Source organism: Lygodium microphyllum, chromosome 1, assembly GCF_053477565.2.
Source record: "Lygodium microphyllum isolate KBCC chromosome 1, Lygodium_microphyllum_v1.1.10, whole genome shotgun sequence".
Classification (NCBI taxonomy): Eukaryota; Viridiplantae; Streptophyta; class Polypodiopsida; order Schizaeales; family Lygodiaceae; genus Lygodium; species Lygodium microphyllum.
In genome coordinates, this window is record NC_141135.1 from 164,227,516 (window position 1) to 164,244,737 (window position 17,222).

At 40.2% G+C, this 17,222-nt stretch overlaps 1 pseudogene; it reads left to right on the forward strand.

Annotated features, from left to right (window-relative positions):
* The first annotated feature begins 6,319 nt into the window (after positions 1-6,319).
* Positions 6,320-6,772, forward strand: LOC148041920 (DNA (cytosine-5)-methyltransferase CMT3 pseudogene; annotated as a pseudogene).
* The last annotated feature ends 10,450 nt before the right edge of the window (positions 6,773-17,222 follow it).

The window sequence follows — 17,222 nt, forward strand, 5'->3', positions numbered from 1 at the left end:
TTTGGACTATACCCTCATGATGCTACACATGTAAGGCCCTCACCCACATAGTATGGAGATCACTTGTAGGATGCCTTTCTTGAGTTCACCACTACCTCCATATAGGTGCATTTGGCTACAACACCCAAGCATACACATAGAGCCCCAAAGTGGGAAAAGGGGAGTGGGAATTGCACATTTCTTACACTTTGACCTCATTGATTTTTACTTCAACATTGATTGGTGGTGTTGTGTTGGGGAATAAAATAGGAAAACCTTTGGTTGTGGAGAAGCATAGTAGCAAAGTGATAAGTTCAATCCTTATAGTATTTGGGTAGCATAACTTAGCCATTCATACCATGGAACTTAATATCTTAGAAGAGGTTACATTGTGCCCTAATGCCATTATTAAACTTTGATAGGTAGCCTTTTTTTGGATTTTTTCATCAAGTTCCACAAATAATCCTTACATCATAATTTTTTTATGATTAATCCACAAAAATTTTATAAATGGCATTAAAGGATTGGAATTCTAATTTGAATGGATAAAGGTTATGTGCACTATCCAAAACCTTTATAGCGCCTTCAAATAGGTTTGCACCTTTGTAGCACTACTCAAACAAGGTGGAAAATGCAAAAATGAAATAATCATGAATTTTGGATTGTAGGTTTCTAGCACTCCTCAAAGGAGATGAAGATCATGGTGATCAAATGATAGGAAGCTTGGCATCTCTTATTAACTACTCCTTTCTATTTCTCCAACTATCTATTCAAGAAAAAAAAGGCAATAAACAATGCAAGGAGTAATGTTGGGAAGTCGCCCCAATCGCTTCTCCTAAGTGTCACAAGCCACATTCCATGGAATACATGGGCTCATATGGTTAGGTTGCTAGTGGGTCTACCTTATAGAAGAGTGTCTAACTTGACCCACAAGGATTGCTTGAGATTCCTAATGACTCAACTAAGGTCACTAATAACATTCTAGGTACTTGTGCAATCAATCAAAATCCAAAGCAAACAAACACTACACTTGCTTCAATGAGAATGAGAAAAAATGGAAATTGAGCATCAATCCCTCTGCCCATAAGGCATAGTATTACATTGGACCCCTAAAACGGTTGTATATCGGGTTCTAAGATCTAGACCCTAAGGAAGTCGGCGTTTATCTCTAAACCTAGTTGTTGACAATCAAGTCCACCTAGTCAAAGGACAACCCTTGTTGAGGAAGTCATCCCCCCTACTTCCCACACACACGCCCAAAACATTAAAGTAGGGTACTATCATAATTAGTTTGGATATTCAAGATTAGCTTTCTTAATTAACCCTTTGGCATAGATTTATTGTAAAAAGCAATCATTTACTTGTAATGAAGGAGACCTAGCTAGCCTAACTAAGGGAGAGAAGAGAGAGAAAGACTGTAGGAGAAGAAGAAGAGAAGAGAGAAAGACAGAAAGAAGAGAGAGAGAGAGAGAGAGAGAGAGGAGGGAAGAAGGAGAAGCCATGAGAGTTGAAGAGAGGTGGAAGAGAGATTTCTTGATAATTCCGTGATCCTGAGGAAACCCTCCTACACCTTTTATACCGTCAGTGTGACTGGTATTTTCCCGTATCCCTGGTTCATTCAAACCATCCCGTTTCATGAAGTTTTTGTCCTCAAAAACAAGGGAGGAATAGGGAGGGGAGGCTACAAAGTATTACTCTGTGCACGATACAAGGGCAATAAGCCAGGGTGTCCATGTCATGAAAACAAGACCTTGGATGGAGTGGACAGTGTGCAATCCAAGATGGGTCTGTTGTAGGAAGTCAGCCATAACTTTGGGTGGAAGACTCCGAATGGGATGAATGAGGTGTTGTTGTGGAGCCCACAAGATATACTTTCAGCCCATGTGGGTAAGGTGGGGCTGAAAATAATTCAGGATCAAAATTGATGCAAAATAGATGGTTGTCCATAAGCATACGCGGGTATGCTGTCCAAGAAGACATGACTACTGTAGGAGAATAGCCATAACTTCATGTAGGAAACTCCAATCGGGACAAGTGAGGTGTTGTTGTGGATCCCTTAAGGTGTACTTTCAGCCCATGTAGGTAAGGTGGGGCTAAGAATAGCTCAGGACCAAAATTGGTGCAAAATAGATGGCTGTCCAGAAGCATGCTATAGTCGAAACAAGGGCCAAGTGTGGTCAAGATCCACCCAATGCAGCTTCCTTGAGGTGGGAAAACTCATCCAAAATAGAGGCCGGACACCAAGAAGCTTCCTCAAGAGGTAGGCCTTGCCATTTGATCAAGTACAAAGTTGCTTTTCATGCTATCCTATGACCATTTCAGGCACATACTGAATAAGGCCCTCTTCATCCATGGGGGACAGTTCCTCCACATAATCTTTGGGGGTGCCTATGAATGGCTTCAATTGGTTCACATGGAATACATTATGTATCTTAGTGTTAGGGGGGAGTCGGAGGCGGTAGGCCAAGTCTCCGACTTTCTTAAGGATTGTGTAGGGCCCGTAGTAACGATGTGCCAACTTGTTACAAGATCCATCTTTAAGTGTAGCATAACAGGACTTGGAGACCTTAAGGAGTACCAATTCGCCTTCTTGGAAGTCAAGAGGGTGCCTCTTTGCATTTGCATGGAGCTTCATGTGCTCTTGAGCCTTTTTCAGATTGACCTTGCATTGCTGAAGCAAGGCCTGCATGCGATCTAACTCTTCTTTCCCAAGGGGGTTAAGCTTCTCACTGAAGACCACGGTGAGGAGGGGCACCCGATAACCATACAATGCCTAAAAGGGGGATACTCCAACACTTGAATGAGTGGAGTTGTTGTAAGCAAACTCAACCAAATGCAGCCACATATCCCAAGCATTCTACACATCATGACAAAAATGTCTCAAGTAGGTCTCAAGCCACTTGTTAACCCACTCGGTCTACCCGTCCGTTTGGGGATGATAGGCTATAGATAGAGCTAGTTTGGTCCCCATGAAGCTGAAAACTGTCTGCCAAAATTGACTCATAAATTTTGGTATCCCGATCATGCACTATGACATGTGGCAATCCATGCAAACTAAATACATGCTCCATAAATTGAGTGGCAACTTGAGATGTTGTAAACTGAAATTTTGTAGGGATGAAATGGGTTGCTTTAGTGAGGCGGTCAACTACCACATAGATGTTGTTCTAGCCCTTCTTGGTTGTAGGAAACCCGGTGATGAAGTCCATTGTAATGTGGGTCCATTTTCCCTAGGGTATAGGCAAAGCTATAGTAATCCACCCGGTTTAAGAGTGTTGTCCTTATTATTCTGACAAGGCATACATCTAGACACGAAGTCTTTAACATCCTACCATAGGCCTTTCCAATGGAAGTTTTTTGCAATGCGGTCATACATCTTAAACACCCCTAAGTGACCAGTGACCAGAGAAGCATCTTCAAGTATCTGTTGAGTAAAAGGGGAGGGATAAGGGGAAGAGCTAGGCTCGATGAATCCCATCTCAATGAGCTCCCTAGCTTGCTCGGCTACTTCCTCTCGCTCACATTTAAAGAGTCGATACGAGGGTTTATTGACTCCGGGGAAATGAATCTTTGGTCATTCGAACCTAAGGCATTCCGAGTCTTCATTTTAGCATACTTTGTGTCACCTTTGAGTGGAGGTGATGTCCCAAAACTACCATGTTTTCTCTCAGCATTAAAAGTGGGATAAATTGATATCTTGGGGATGCCATTCAATGCACTATTGCTGCAAAAATTTCCAACATATGGGGGCTACCTAGTGGGGTACCCATCTTTGCTGTCCTGAAATGTGATGCATGCCCTCATTGTGGCAGTATTTCCTGCCATACCGTTCAGCCAACTCTATGGCGTCAAACAACGTGGCTGGCTTTTGAGCCATTACATTAGCTAAGAGATTCGAATCCAGCCCATAAATGTATTTATGTAGTTTGGTCTCATCACTGACAGCTTCCACATACATGGATAGGTTCATAAATTGGTTAGTATACTCCCGTACGGTGAGATTACGCTGGTCAAAATGATACCATTGCCCTGCCAAACATTCCCTCTCTATCGGGGAGACAAAAACTTGAACCATGTGCATCTTGAAATCTTCCCAATCATGAAACTGTTGGTTTTTCCTTTGAATGTACCTCCACCATGTGTGGGCAAAGCCCTCCAAATGAAGGGAGGTGAAGAAAATTTTGGCATCATCGGTACGGGGGTAAATGAGGAAGTAGGCTTTGAGTTTAAAGGTCCATTCCTCTAACTCAACCAAGGATGAGGATTGCCCATTAAATTTAGTAAAGACTATCTTTTCAGGTGATTCATTTGGGCCCTGCTGCCCATGCATGCCATGTGTTGCATGCTGCCCATACATGCATTGCTGACCAAAACGTCACTGGGTGCCAAGCTGCCCATGCATTACATGTGGACCAAGCTGATTATTAGGGCCTTGTTGCCCGAAATTTCCATGATGACCATGTGCACCTGCATTAGGGCCTTGCTACCCAAAATTTCCATACTTCCCATGCAGTACATGCAAACCAAATTGAACATTGGGGCCTTGCTGCCCAAAACTGCCATGTGCATACTGCCCATTACCATGTGCATGCTACCCATGTGCACCTTGCATACTATGCTGCCTAAAATTTGCATTTTTCCCTTGCATATAGCTTCCACTATGGGGGAACTACTCTCCCAAGGATGGGATGGAAGGGTTCATCATGGGTGATGGGAGGATGGGATCATGCTGCCCATGTGCACCCTACATACTATGCTGCCCAAAATTGGCATTTTGCCCTTGCATATAGCTTCCACTACGAGGGAGTTGCTATCCCAAGGATTGGGTTGGAAGGGTTCATCACGGATGATGGGAGGATGGGTTCATCATGTCACATAAAGGGCTCGCCCAGCTCATAGGTGCTATGGGGAAAACCATGGGTGTTACCAAAACCTTGTTGGCCACATCCCATCTCGAAGGGGGGAGGACGGTTGGTCTCACAGGGAGGGCCATGATCCTTGGGCGAGTCGAGGAGGGTGAGAGGGTGGAGATGAGGGTGCCCATGTGCTCTATGAGCAAGTCCATCTTAGCCATCGTCTCACTATGATGTTGATCTCGGTAGTTTTCCATCTCCCTATGGCAGTGTTCCAGCTCTCGATGCCGCTCAGCATGATGGGTCTCATGTTGGCATAGTGTGTCATTAAGCATAGCAAAACGGTGTCCTGGGGGCACCTTCTTCAATCATGTCTTAACGATCCTCTTGGGCAAAGCTAGGATCCTCCTTGGCCTTGGCTTTACCCTTATGACATGCCATACTAGGTGTAGTCTATCGGACCCCCTATCACAAAAACTACAATATTTCAAGCTAGGGAGCTCCAATCGCCAAGCTTCTTGATTCAAAATGGAGCCCTTGATCCCCTCTACAAGGCCATGCAAAAATATTTCTCACAATAAGTATGCCAAATTTGTTGTAATTGACTTTTCAGCGCTGAGATAGGGTACATCTATCTCCCATTGCATACATCCACCATACATCCATCTAGTCATACATGTTCTCTGCCAATACATGTGCATTTATCCATCATACATCCACCAAGTCATGCATTTTCTCTACCAATACATGTGTATACATCCATCATACATGCATCAAGTCATACATTTGCTATCCATACATGTGCAAGCTGCTTGGATGTCAATGATTGGGGCTTGGGCCACCAATTTAGAGTACCTGCACCTACAAACAAATTTTGGGCTCCGAATCACTAGGAGGTGGGCAAAGTTTCCCCCGGGATGGGTTGTGCACCCCTTCAAGGTCTTTGATGGCAAGGGGTGTCATCCTTCTTTTATCTTGCCACCTCGCCTGGCATCGGGCTTTTCCTCACCTAGAATATACATTGCAGACATTTATTATTAAGCAATCAGCATGATATGCATTTACAATTGAGGACTGGGCCTTTCATGATATGCATGATCAATGAGGAAAATGGGATGGGGAAAGGGGTTACCTCTACAAATCAGTGACTCGTTGATTGCATCACTTACCCTTTCTTACAATTTTTGGCTTAATGATCAAGAATCAAGACTGAGCACGATTATGGGTTAGGAGTTAAATTCTCAGCCAATAGGAAAGAAATTTGAAGTGTGCTCAGTCATGCATGCATTTCAAGAAGTGCATAATGGAAGAAGGCAATCAATAGGTGATCCATAGCTTCAGTCTAAACAATAATTCATGTAATTCTTTAATCTCTCCAAGCAAGAGGTTGGGCTCAGCAAGTGGTTGGAGAAGAGAGACCAAGAACTATGAGACATACCTTGCTTAAGCTTGGGGAAGATGTAGTGGCTGTCCACTCCGAGAAATTCATGGTTGTCCTCCAAGAAATTCATGCTTATCCTTCCTCTGGGCAAGCATATCGTGCTCCTGGGCTGCCTTCAGGAAAACCTTTGTTTCGTGATTATGCAATCACTTTTGTGAAAGGTCGCTCACCCAAGTCATTTGGTCGGCTATGGTGGGATAACACTGTGCCTACTGTAGTAACAAGGGCAGAGCCCCACAATCAGATCATTCTTCATCCACTTCAAGATCATGTCTTGAAAATAAGGGAAAATGCCCTTTTGCAAGGCTTCCCGGATTATTACAAGCTTTTCGCACCTATCAAGGAAAGGTACATTCAAGTTGGGAATGTGGTTGCAGTCCCTGTGGGCAAAGCTTTAGGCGACAAGTTGGGATTGGCAATTCAACACCAGGCGCCTTGCACTACAGTGATGGAGCTCCCTGACAAATTCCCTCAAGGTTTGATGTCTTCAAGCCAATAGATCAATGATATGCCTCTTGTAGGCGATGAGTAACATGTAGAAATTTCCCCTTAATCTTCCCTGGGAATCATCTTTCATTGCTTGATGATGCCTTGGAGAGTGTGGGAAAAGTGCATGTCAAGTAGCTGCTTTCTATAAAAATAGAGATGTAGTTGGACCAATAATCTGAGAGAACTGTAACATTGATCCACAAAGTCATGTTACGGGGGCAGCCCTGGGGGCTTCAACAGGGTATGGGGTGGCACTCAGGTACTCCAAAGTGAGCCCAGAAAGTGGTTGGAGGTGCCATGCAAGCCCTAGAAGAAGGGGGAGAGAGATCTTGCAAGATTTTGGGCTGGAGCTTCCATGGTAGCTTGAGGGTCCTGAGAGAAAGAAGGGGGAAAACTCACTTTTGTAAAAAGATAGTCACAATTAGTCTTTTCCCTAAGTCCATAGGGGTCTTCTTGGAAGAGGCACCCCTAAAATTGCTCTGTGAAGTAAAAAGGAGCTGCCATTCTTTCCCTTCTGCCTCAAAATGCGGTCAAACCTCCAGTGAGCTCCCCAAGAAAGGCTGCCATAGTCTTCAAGAAGGCTGACAGCTTGTCTAAGTACTCCTTGTGTACCTATGGGAACTGTGTAACTAGGATTTTCTAATTGTCAATAACTATAAGGAACCTATATCTAAGGGAAGAAGAAGGATCGAGGACAAGGCTATCTGATACCAACTGTAATGAAGGAGACCTAGCTAGTCTAACTAAGGGAGAGAAGAGAGAGAAAGATTGCAGGAGAAGAAGAATAGGAGAGAGAAATATAGGAAGGAGAGAGAGAGAGAGAGAGAGAGAGAAAGAGAGAGGAAGAAGGAGAAGCCATGAGAGCTGAAGAGAGGTGGAAGAGAGATTTCTTGATAATTTTGTGATCCTGAGGAAACCCTCTTAGAACTTTTATGCCATCAATGTGACTAGTATTTTCCCATATGCTCAGTTCATTACATTACTTCAAATAAGTGAGCAAGAAGTGGCTTTAGATGAGATCACCTTGTATTAAGCCAAAAAAACCATAGTTTGCTATTAGATTTTGAGCAAAATGCTCTAGACTAGAACATCAGTATCAAAGTGTTGCTCTAGATAGACCATCAAATAATATCAAGAAATTTTCTCTAAACTAGAACTATTGGTACTATGCCTACACCATATCTCCTCGCTAGTATAGGGATCTTCCAACACACAGTTGAACTTGAAGTCACTGACCCCATGCTAGACTCGTGAAAGTCTCCCTAGAGCCCTACTAGTTATCATGGTTTCAGACAATCAGTTAAACCTTGTAAAGAGACATCTTGGCTATGGGTCCGACCCAAACACTCGTGACAATACATGTTCTTGGTAGTGGAACTCGTCGCATGTGCTTGGGGATAACTACATCCACTCTCAATCCATCATTAGCTTTCTTATTACTTCACAAGCACATTCATAAAGTAAGCATGCCAAGACAAAGAATATAAACTTTTCCAAACAAAGCTTTTATTAATTATATCTATGAAATTGAAACAACAAGGCAAGCAACATTTCTACTACTTATCGACTACAAAAGTATATTACATTCTTCTAGAAAAGGTAAGAGATTGATTCATAAGATGCCTTGATTAAAACATAATGGTAAGAGATTGATTCATAAGATACCTTGATTAAAACATAATGGATTCAACACCATGGTTTTTGGACAATGAAATTGAAGCAACAAGGCAAGCAACATTTCTACTACTTATCGACTACAAAAGTATATTACATTCTTCTAGAAAAGGTAAGAGATTGATTCTAGAAAAGGTAGGAGATTGATTCATAAGATACCTTGATTAAAACATAATGGATTCAACACCATGGTTTTTGGAGAATGAAATGAATTTTTATTGGGGGAGGAAAAAGAACTTATTTGAAGTCACCTAATAAGCCTGTGCTAGAGGTGGAAGAGGTGCAATACTTATCATCACAATTGCTTGTTCTATCACGATTGCTTGCTCCACTCCCATTATGGCTAGGACTTGCTCTACCTATGGTTGCACTCCTCCTCTTTGGAGCCATTGGTATGGAGCACAAGACAAGTAGGACTCCTCAAAGAGAGGGGTTTGAGGGAATGGGGAGGAAAAGTGTGCTAAGGAAGGCAAGATTTTAAGGGAAAATGGCATGATGTAAGTCCCTAGAATGCCCCCTCGCTCTTCTTATATAGTTTTTGCAAGAGAGGGGAGGGGGTTCACATTTAATGTTTACAACTTACGTAATTGATGATGTCAGAAGGGTCTATTTTTGGGATGTCAAGTTGATAAGCATGGAGGTTAGCACAACATAAGTTCCTAGAGTGCCTCCCCACCCCTTTATATAGAGTTTTTGGAAGGGAAGGAAAGGGATTCATGTTTAGCATTTATAGCTTATGCTATTGATGATGCCAAGAGGGGTCTATTTTTTAGATACCAAGTTGATAAGCATTGAGGCACCTTATTAAATCTTTAAAAAATAAAAAATAAAAAATAAAATTCTAGCAAAAAAGAGATTGAAACCACCCATTCTAGATATCCACACAATAAGCAAATAAGCTCCCCTCATGGTCATGTATGTGTAAGCATCATATCTCAAATAAAAGATGCATATATGTATTCAAAAAATTTGATATATAATGCAAGAATACATAAGTAGTCTATCAACTATTTTTGGAAAGGAGGCACCTCTTTTCCTCCTCTCCTCCCCTTTCAATGGTGGGCATTTGACTATATGCATCTTACCTCAATTAAAAATTGTGTATATATATGTTTGAAAAACTCAAAATTAGTGGAGATATCTCTTTCCCTCAATGGATATCTGGGTGAATGTGTCTTTTCTCAAAAATAAAAATATGTATATACATATTCAAATAATTTTAGATAAAGTGCATTAACATATGACAAGCCAAAAAATAACAAAATTTTAGAAGATTCCAAGCGTAGAATATTGTAAAGTACTTGTATTCTATTAGCCAAAATTTCAAAAAGTACACTTTTTGCTATTTTAACTTGTAGACTTGAGATATTTAAGGAGACTCCATAATTTCTAAGATGTGTGGAGCCACACACTTTCCATTGGTAATTATATTCCCAGCTTGACAAAGTACCTATATTTGGAAAGAGCCACGCACATTATATTTAACGTCCAATCATTCTCCATCTACAACACTTGGGGCTCAAACCTTCAACAATGACAATAACATCCATAGTTGTACTATCACTTGTGCATTGATCAAGGCACAACCATTTGCCCTTAAAGATGCTCCATATGTGATACTTGAATATCAAGCATAAAATTTATTACTCAACAAAGTACCTATATTTAAAAATAAAAGTTAGCTAAGCAACCAAAAAATGAGAATGTGTTCAATTTAGAGGGTAGAATTTTACTTGAATGGCATATCCCTTGTTATGACTCAACACTCTATATTATGTCTGGGATTCTGAATGAATTTGTATATAGATACATTTGTGAGCACTTTTTGCTATGTGCATGGTCTTGATATGTCTCAAACCCTTAAATTCCTTGAACATATGCACAAAAATTGCAATTGGTATAAACCAAATTAGATGTACTTTATTTGAGCCAATGCTTGGCTTGTAATATATGATAATAATTACAACATGTAAGCAAATGGCATGTAGATTGAAATGGACACTTTTGATCGATACTTGAGATGTTACATGGGTAATATGACACAGAAGTCACATGGATAGTAGTCAAATTGCGAGAAAATCCAAAATAGACACAAGGAATTGAAACTTTAGAGGATCATCAAAACCTGTTTAATTTTGTGTGTGTGTGTGTGTGTGTGTGTGTGTGTGTGTGTGTGTGTGTGTGTGTGTGTGTGTGTGTGTGTGTGTGTGTGTGTGTGTGTGTGTGTGTGTGTGTGTGTGTGTGTGTGTGTGTGTGTGTGTGTGTGTGTGTGTGTGTGTGTGTGTGTGTGTGTGTGTGTGTGTGTGTGTGTGTGTGTGTGTGTGTGTGTGTGTGTGTGTGTGTGTGTGTGTGTGTGTGTGTGTGTGTGTGTGTGTGTGTGTGTGTGTGTGTGTGTGTGTGTGTGTGTGTGTGTGTGTGTGTGCGCGCGCGCGCATACATACATATATAAGAAAACATAAATAAAAATAACTAATTAGCCATATCAAAACCTCTTGAAAATGATAGATATAATAGAACATCAATCAAAAATAACTAATTAGTCAGATGAATTCTAGCAACACAAAAGAGGATAAATTTGCGTGTAAGCTGATTTCTTAAATAGAAGATGGAATCTCTGTTGTGCCCTATATTGATTGTTGTTAACAACAATTAATATTGAATTTATGATTATCAAAACCTATTAAATTATATATATGAGAAAATGAAACATCAATTTCTTAGCACATGGATCTAAATCAATTAAAGTATTTGTACAATTGTGCTATGAGGGAGAAAAGTTTGGTCTTATCACAAATCTTTCTTGCAACATTCTATTGCACCTACATATTGAAAAGTCAAATACATCAGTAGTATAAACCCAAACACTGTGATCAAACCTTAAAGTTTTAGCATTATGAAGCATGAAATTTTATGTATTAAGAAAATCTATAGGAAAGAAGGTCCATACTTTGCTCAAAGTTTGATCTATGCAAGAAGACAAAAGCAAGAGTTAGAGTCAACATCAAACCCTACTGTAAAAATAGTTTTAAAAAATAAAACACACACACGCATAGAGCAAGAGTTGGAAGTGACATAAAGCTCTATTGGAAAAATAATAAAAAGGAGAAAACACACATGTGCACACACACACACACACACACACACACACACAGATCACCACCTATGTAATCTTCCCCAAAATTATCTTTGAAGTCAATAATAAGAGTTAGGACCAATATCAAGCTCTTCTAAGAAAATAGTAGAAAAGAGAAAGCACAAGGGGAGAGAGAGAGAGAGAGAGAGAGAGAGAGAGAGAGAGAGAGAGCATCTATGTCTCTTGCCCAAAATTATCTTTGCAACAAGAAGATAACAACAAGAGTTCAAGCTAATATCAAGCTCTATTATGAAAACAATAGGACTGAGAAACCACACACACACACACACAGATGGGCACCTATGCCTCTTATGAAATGATCTATGCAAAGAAGACAACTATAAGAATTCAACCCTATATCAAATCCTACTAAAAAACTAAAAAGAGAAAATTTACACACACACACACACACACACACACACACACACACACACACACACACACACACACACACACACACACACACACACACACACACACACACACACACACACACACACACACACACACACACACACACACACACACACACACACACACACACACACACACACACACACACACACACACACACACACACACACACACACACACACACACACACACACACACACACACACACACACACACACACACACACACACACACACACACACACACACAGATCACCACCTATGTAATCTTCCCCAAAATTATCTTTGAAGTCAATAATAAGAGTTAGGACCAATATCAAGCTCTTCTAAGAAAATAGTAGAAAAGAGAAAGCACAAGGGGAGAGAGAGAGAGAGAGAGAGAGAGAGAGAGAGAGAGAGAGAGAGAGAGAGAGAGAGAGAGAGAGAGAGAGAGAGAGAGAGAGAGAGAGAGAGAGCATCTATGTCTCTTGCCCAAAATTATCTTTGCAACAAGAAGATAACAACAAGAGTTCAAGCTAATATCAAGCTCTATTATGAAAACAATAGGACTGAGAAACCACACACACACACACACAGATGGGCACCTATGCCTCTTATGAAATGATCTATGCAAAGAAGACAACTATAAGAATTCAACCCTATATCAAATCCTACTAAAAAACTAAAAAGAGAAAATTTACACACACACACACACACACACACACACACACACACATGGATAGCTATATTTTGCCCAAAATTTACAAATGTAAAAGGAGAAGAAATTGCTAAGGTAATCAAAGTGATCAAAGCCCTAATTAGTGTCACTACAAATCTTGAATAGTGTACCATAATAAAGAATAGAGGGAATGAAATAGTTACTCAATTTTTGACCCAAAAAGGTTTTGTGGGAGAGAAAAAAAGTAAAATTAAAAATTAGCTTTAAGAAAGAGGGGTAGTAGAATAGAGATACTGAAAATTTGTACATTATTAACTCTCTCCTTCTTGAATCCCCATTACCTTTTTTCAAATTAAAAAACTTATGTTTTGAAGAGAGAAGATTTACCTTCCATAGATGTCAACATGCTACCTTCCTATTGGACAATCCAAAAGGTTATTAGACTCTTATATTTTTAAGTCCATTTTTTAGTTCATTAAATTTATATTGTATTTATACAAATCTCTCCATAGTTCCTACTCTAACTTTGATGGCTTGCCAATCATGTTGCTTCAGAATCACCTTTTGTCCCACTCTTTGATATTCTTTGTGCTATATCATAAGTTAGGCTTAAAAATCACAACCACACTTTTGGGAGTAAGTGAGCCCTCTTAGATCTAGAGCACAGAGATGAAAGGCAACATGATGAACATGGCAAAGGGCCTACTTTGATGCTTGTGATTGAAGGCCCTATGCCTATGTAAGGACATCTTATTCTTCCCCATTAAAATAGCCCTAGCCACTTGCACCTACCCCATGGGCCACAAAGTAGCACAACTTACCAAGGTGGCCAAAAAAGACAACTATCTACATCATAAGTGCTAGGGGAATGGGTATGAAGGAGGAGAAACTAGTATCAAAAAGATGTAGCCTTGGAGGCCCTACAAGAGACAGAAATCCATGTAAAGAATGTAAAATAATGCATAGAGATATGCAACTGGCTAGGGAAACTAGAGGTGAATTGAGTAAAGTCCATGGTTTTATAAATCCTTTGGAGAAATCCATTTTCTCTATGTACATCAATGCAATGGAGTTTTTTATACATGTTCATTTAGTTTTGGAGAGTGTTCAGCAATTTATATGTTTTTCACTCATGTGGATCACGTGTTTTAACACTTGTTGTCTTGCCCCGCTATGATTATGTGATATTGTTTAGGTTCATCAAATTTAGAATTATAGTAGTTGACTAATCATGATAATAGTACACATAGGCCTTACGATGTGAATCAAGGAGCATGCAATCAAAAAAACCTACCATGATACATGAAATAGACAGATGGTGACAACCTCGAAATGTTTCATGCATTATGGCATGTTTTTTTGCCACCCTACTTCTTAGCCCCTACAATCATATCTTAATAAGGTTCACTAGGCTCTTCAATCCCATCCTCCATATCTCCAAGGCAAGGTTTCATGGAGAACCCTCAGGAGAGCTAGACATCAACATCAACATCTATGGTAAATTTTGTTGCATCACATGTTGTAAATGCTTGAAAATATATTAGTCTAAATTTGAATACTATTTAGAGATTCTAGACTTCTACCACTACCATTTAATGGATAACCTAATGTCTTCATAGTTATCTACATGTGACAAAGAAAAACAAGATCGAGACATCATATATTGCACATAGAAGTCATGTAGAAAGGGAAAAATGCATTAATACTACAATTGTTTTTACATCAAGCAACTTCTTAGGCATGCACTAGTATTATAGAGCTAGTGATGGGAGTACAAAAACAATCAATTGCTTCAAAGAGGCAATGTCTTTATCAACTTGGCTACTTATTTGTAGCATCTCTTTACCGTAGGCAATTGCCTCTATACCATATTGGCCATGATATGTGCTTTCGGAGTCTCAAAAGCACTCCCAAAAGCATTAAGCTCACAATTATCTCATGTAAGTGTGTGCCAAAAATGTGTCTCACTAATTACTTCTCAACAAGGATGATATTGTCGGCCTTAGGGGTGATACTTGAGACACATAGCACCTTGGAAAGTGATTTGAGAATTATGAATTAGACGAAAGAAATGGGGGTGTACTTAGTGTGAAAATAGCAATGTATCAAGAAGGAATTTGCTAGGGTGGCATCTCTTTCAAATGCCCCTTGACCCCCCTATCTCTATTGGTAGACACATCTATATCAAGCAACATGGCTTGTAATTTAAACAAAACCATTATTGATTTCTCACTAGAATAAGCAAGAAAGATACATAAGCTATTGAAATTTACCTCTTGTGCTTCATCAACTTCAATCTCGACCTTGCTAGGTCCATGCTGGATAGATCTATCTATTGTGTTGCGAGTGGTACTTGAGATGGAGTGGTGGGGTACCCCATTGCATTTACACTAGTGTAGATGGCCTTGAATTCTTTTACCCCAATTGTAGCTTGCTTTGAGATGTCAATTGTGGCCACTAACACATCCATTTTACCCTCAATCTCTTCAAGCTTGGGGGAAGTGGCAAGAGCTGGCAAGATTGGCCTTGTGTCTAAAAGAAACTCGATAGTGTTGCCAGCATGGAGAGTGCCTTGTCCCCTCTATAAACCAAACATCTTCTCCACATCTTGGAGAAAAATTATTTCTATAATGCCAATAAAGATTTTTGCCAAGTTGAATACCCTCAAACATGCATCCACACACTTATCTGCCTCATTCAGAGCTATGGAATGGACTTTTGGGAAACTTTTGGCAATCTTTGAATGGAGGAGGACCCCTCAAAACCTCCCTCTCCCTCATCCCTATCAATGGGCCGCAAATGAGACCACAAGGTGGCAAGGACTATGGTGAGATCTTTTTTTGGTGCCTCCTCTTCTTGTGTCTTGTTAATTCGGCTAAGGGTCACAGATATCTTTCAGTAGGCCACCAAGTTGGCCCTTTGCATTGATTTGGACAACATGTAGATCTTCAAGCTCATTTAGCAAGAGGACAAAATTGGCTATCCATGAGGGACAAATGTGTCATACCCTAGAACCCTAACTTCTTGCTTGGAGGTTATTTATGAACCTAGAGAGTTTCTTTCCAAAGACTTTGTCTCCATTGATATATGTCAATAGGTCACAAAGGATCCTATCGATCCCTTGAATAGCACCACATACTCTCAAAGATAGGTGTTCATGTATTCAATGGGCCCTTTGAAGCTAGAACCATGCTAGAGTACTATACCATGTATGGTATGCAATGGGAGGCTTTACAACTTGGAAGAGATCTTCTCAACCTCTAAATTACCTCACTATAAGGGATTGGGGAAATATTGATGCCACGTTCCGATGTTTTTTTGAAAAATTTTGTGGCCTTGGTATATGCTATGGTAGCCTCCTTAGTACAAATGTCAAAATAACCATTGGTAATAATTCAAGAAATTAGTGAGGCACATTCCAACCAAGATATCCATGTGCATATTGATGCACATAGTGGCACATATACTGGTGCATATACTAGCAAAAATATTGGTGTCATTTTAAGAAATACATAAAGCAAAACTTTGACGTCCTTTGCTCTTTTTTCATCTTGTAGTGTCCTTAGTATTTGAATTGGAAATATACCATGGTAAGTGCTCTTCTTTCTTCCATTTTTATGCATCTTTAGTTCTTTTCTTACTTCTCTCTTCTTTTTGTTTTTGTATGAAGGAGTGCACAACCAAGGAAATCCTCAAGGAGAAGGAGAAGACCACAAAGGAGTGGGAGCATGCATGCATTTTGAGCCTCAAGGTAAGCCCTTTTCTCCTTCCCCCCTCATTCATTTGTACATCTTGTGAATAATTATATATTTATTTTTTATTTATGAAAGTTTATAAAGAGAAACAGGAAAAGGAAAAGAGAAAGAGAGGGGGAAGATGGAGAGAGAGAGAGAGAGATTTTAAAAGAGAAATTTTTGAAATTTTGAAAAGAAAGAGGGTGTATAAAAGAGATGGAAAGAGAGAGAAATAATTGAAAATGTTATTTTTAATATGAAAGAAAGTAGGAAAGAAAGAGAGGCATAGAGAGAGAGAGAGAGAGAGAGAGAGAGAAAGTAAGTGAGTGAGTGAGAGAGGAAGCGAGGAAGAGAGAGAGAGAGAGAGAGAGAGACAAACTGAGAGGATGAGAGAGAGAGAGAGAGGGAGGGAGGGAGAAAGGGCAATAGAAAGATCGATAGGTAGAGTGTGTGTATGTGTGCGCACATGCATGTGTGTGAGTAGGGGAGAGAGTAATAGAGAGAGAGAGAGAGAGAGAGAGAGAGGATATGAGAGAGGAAGAGAGAGAGAGAGAGACTGAGAGAAAGGAAGGAAGAGAGAGATAGTAGATATGAGAGAAAGGAAGAGCAAGAGAGAGAAAGGAAGGGAGAGAGAGAGAGAGAGAGATAGTAAGAGAAAAGAAAGAGAGAGGGAGAAAGGGGGATATATAGATTGACACAGAGAGAGAGAGAGAGAGAGAGAGAGAGAGAGAGAGAGAGAGAGAGAGAGAGAGAGAGAGAGAGAGAGAGAGAGAGAGAGAGAGTGTGTGTGTGTGTGTGTGTGTGTGTGTGTGTGTGAGTGTGTGTGTGTGTGTGTGTGAGAGAGAGAG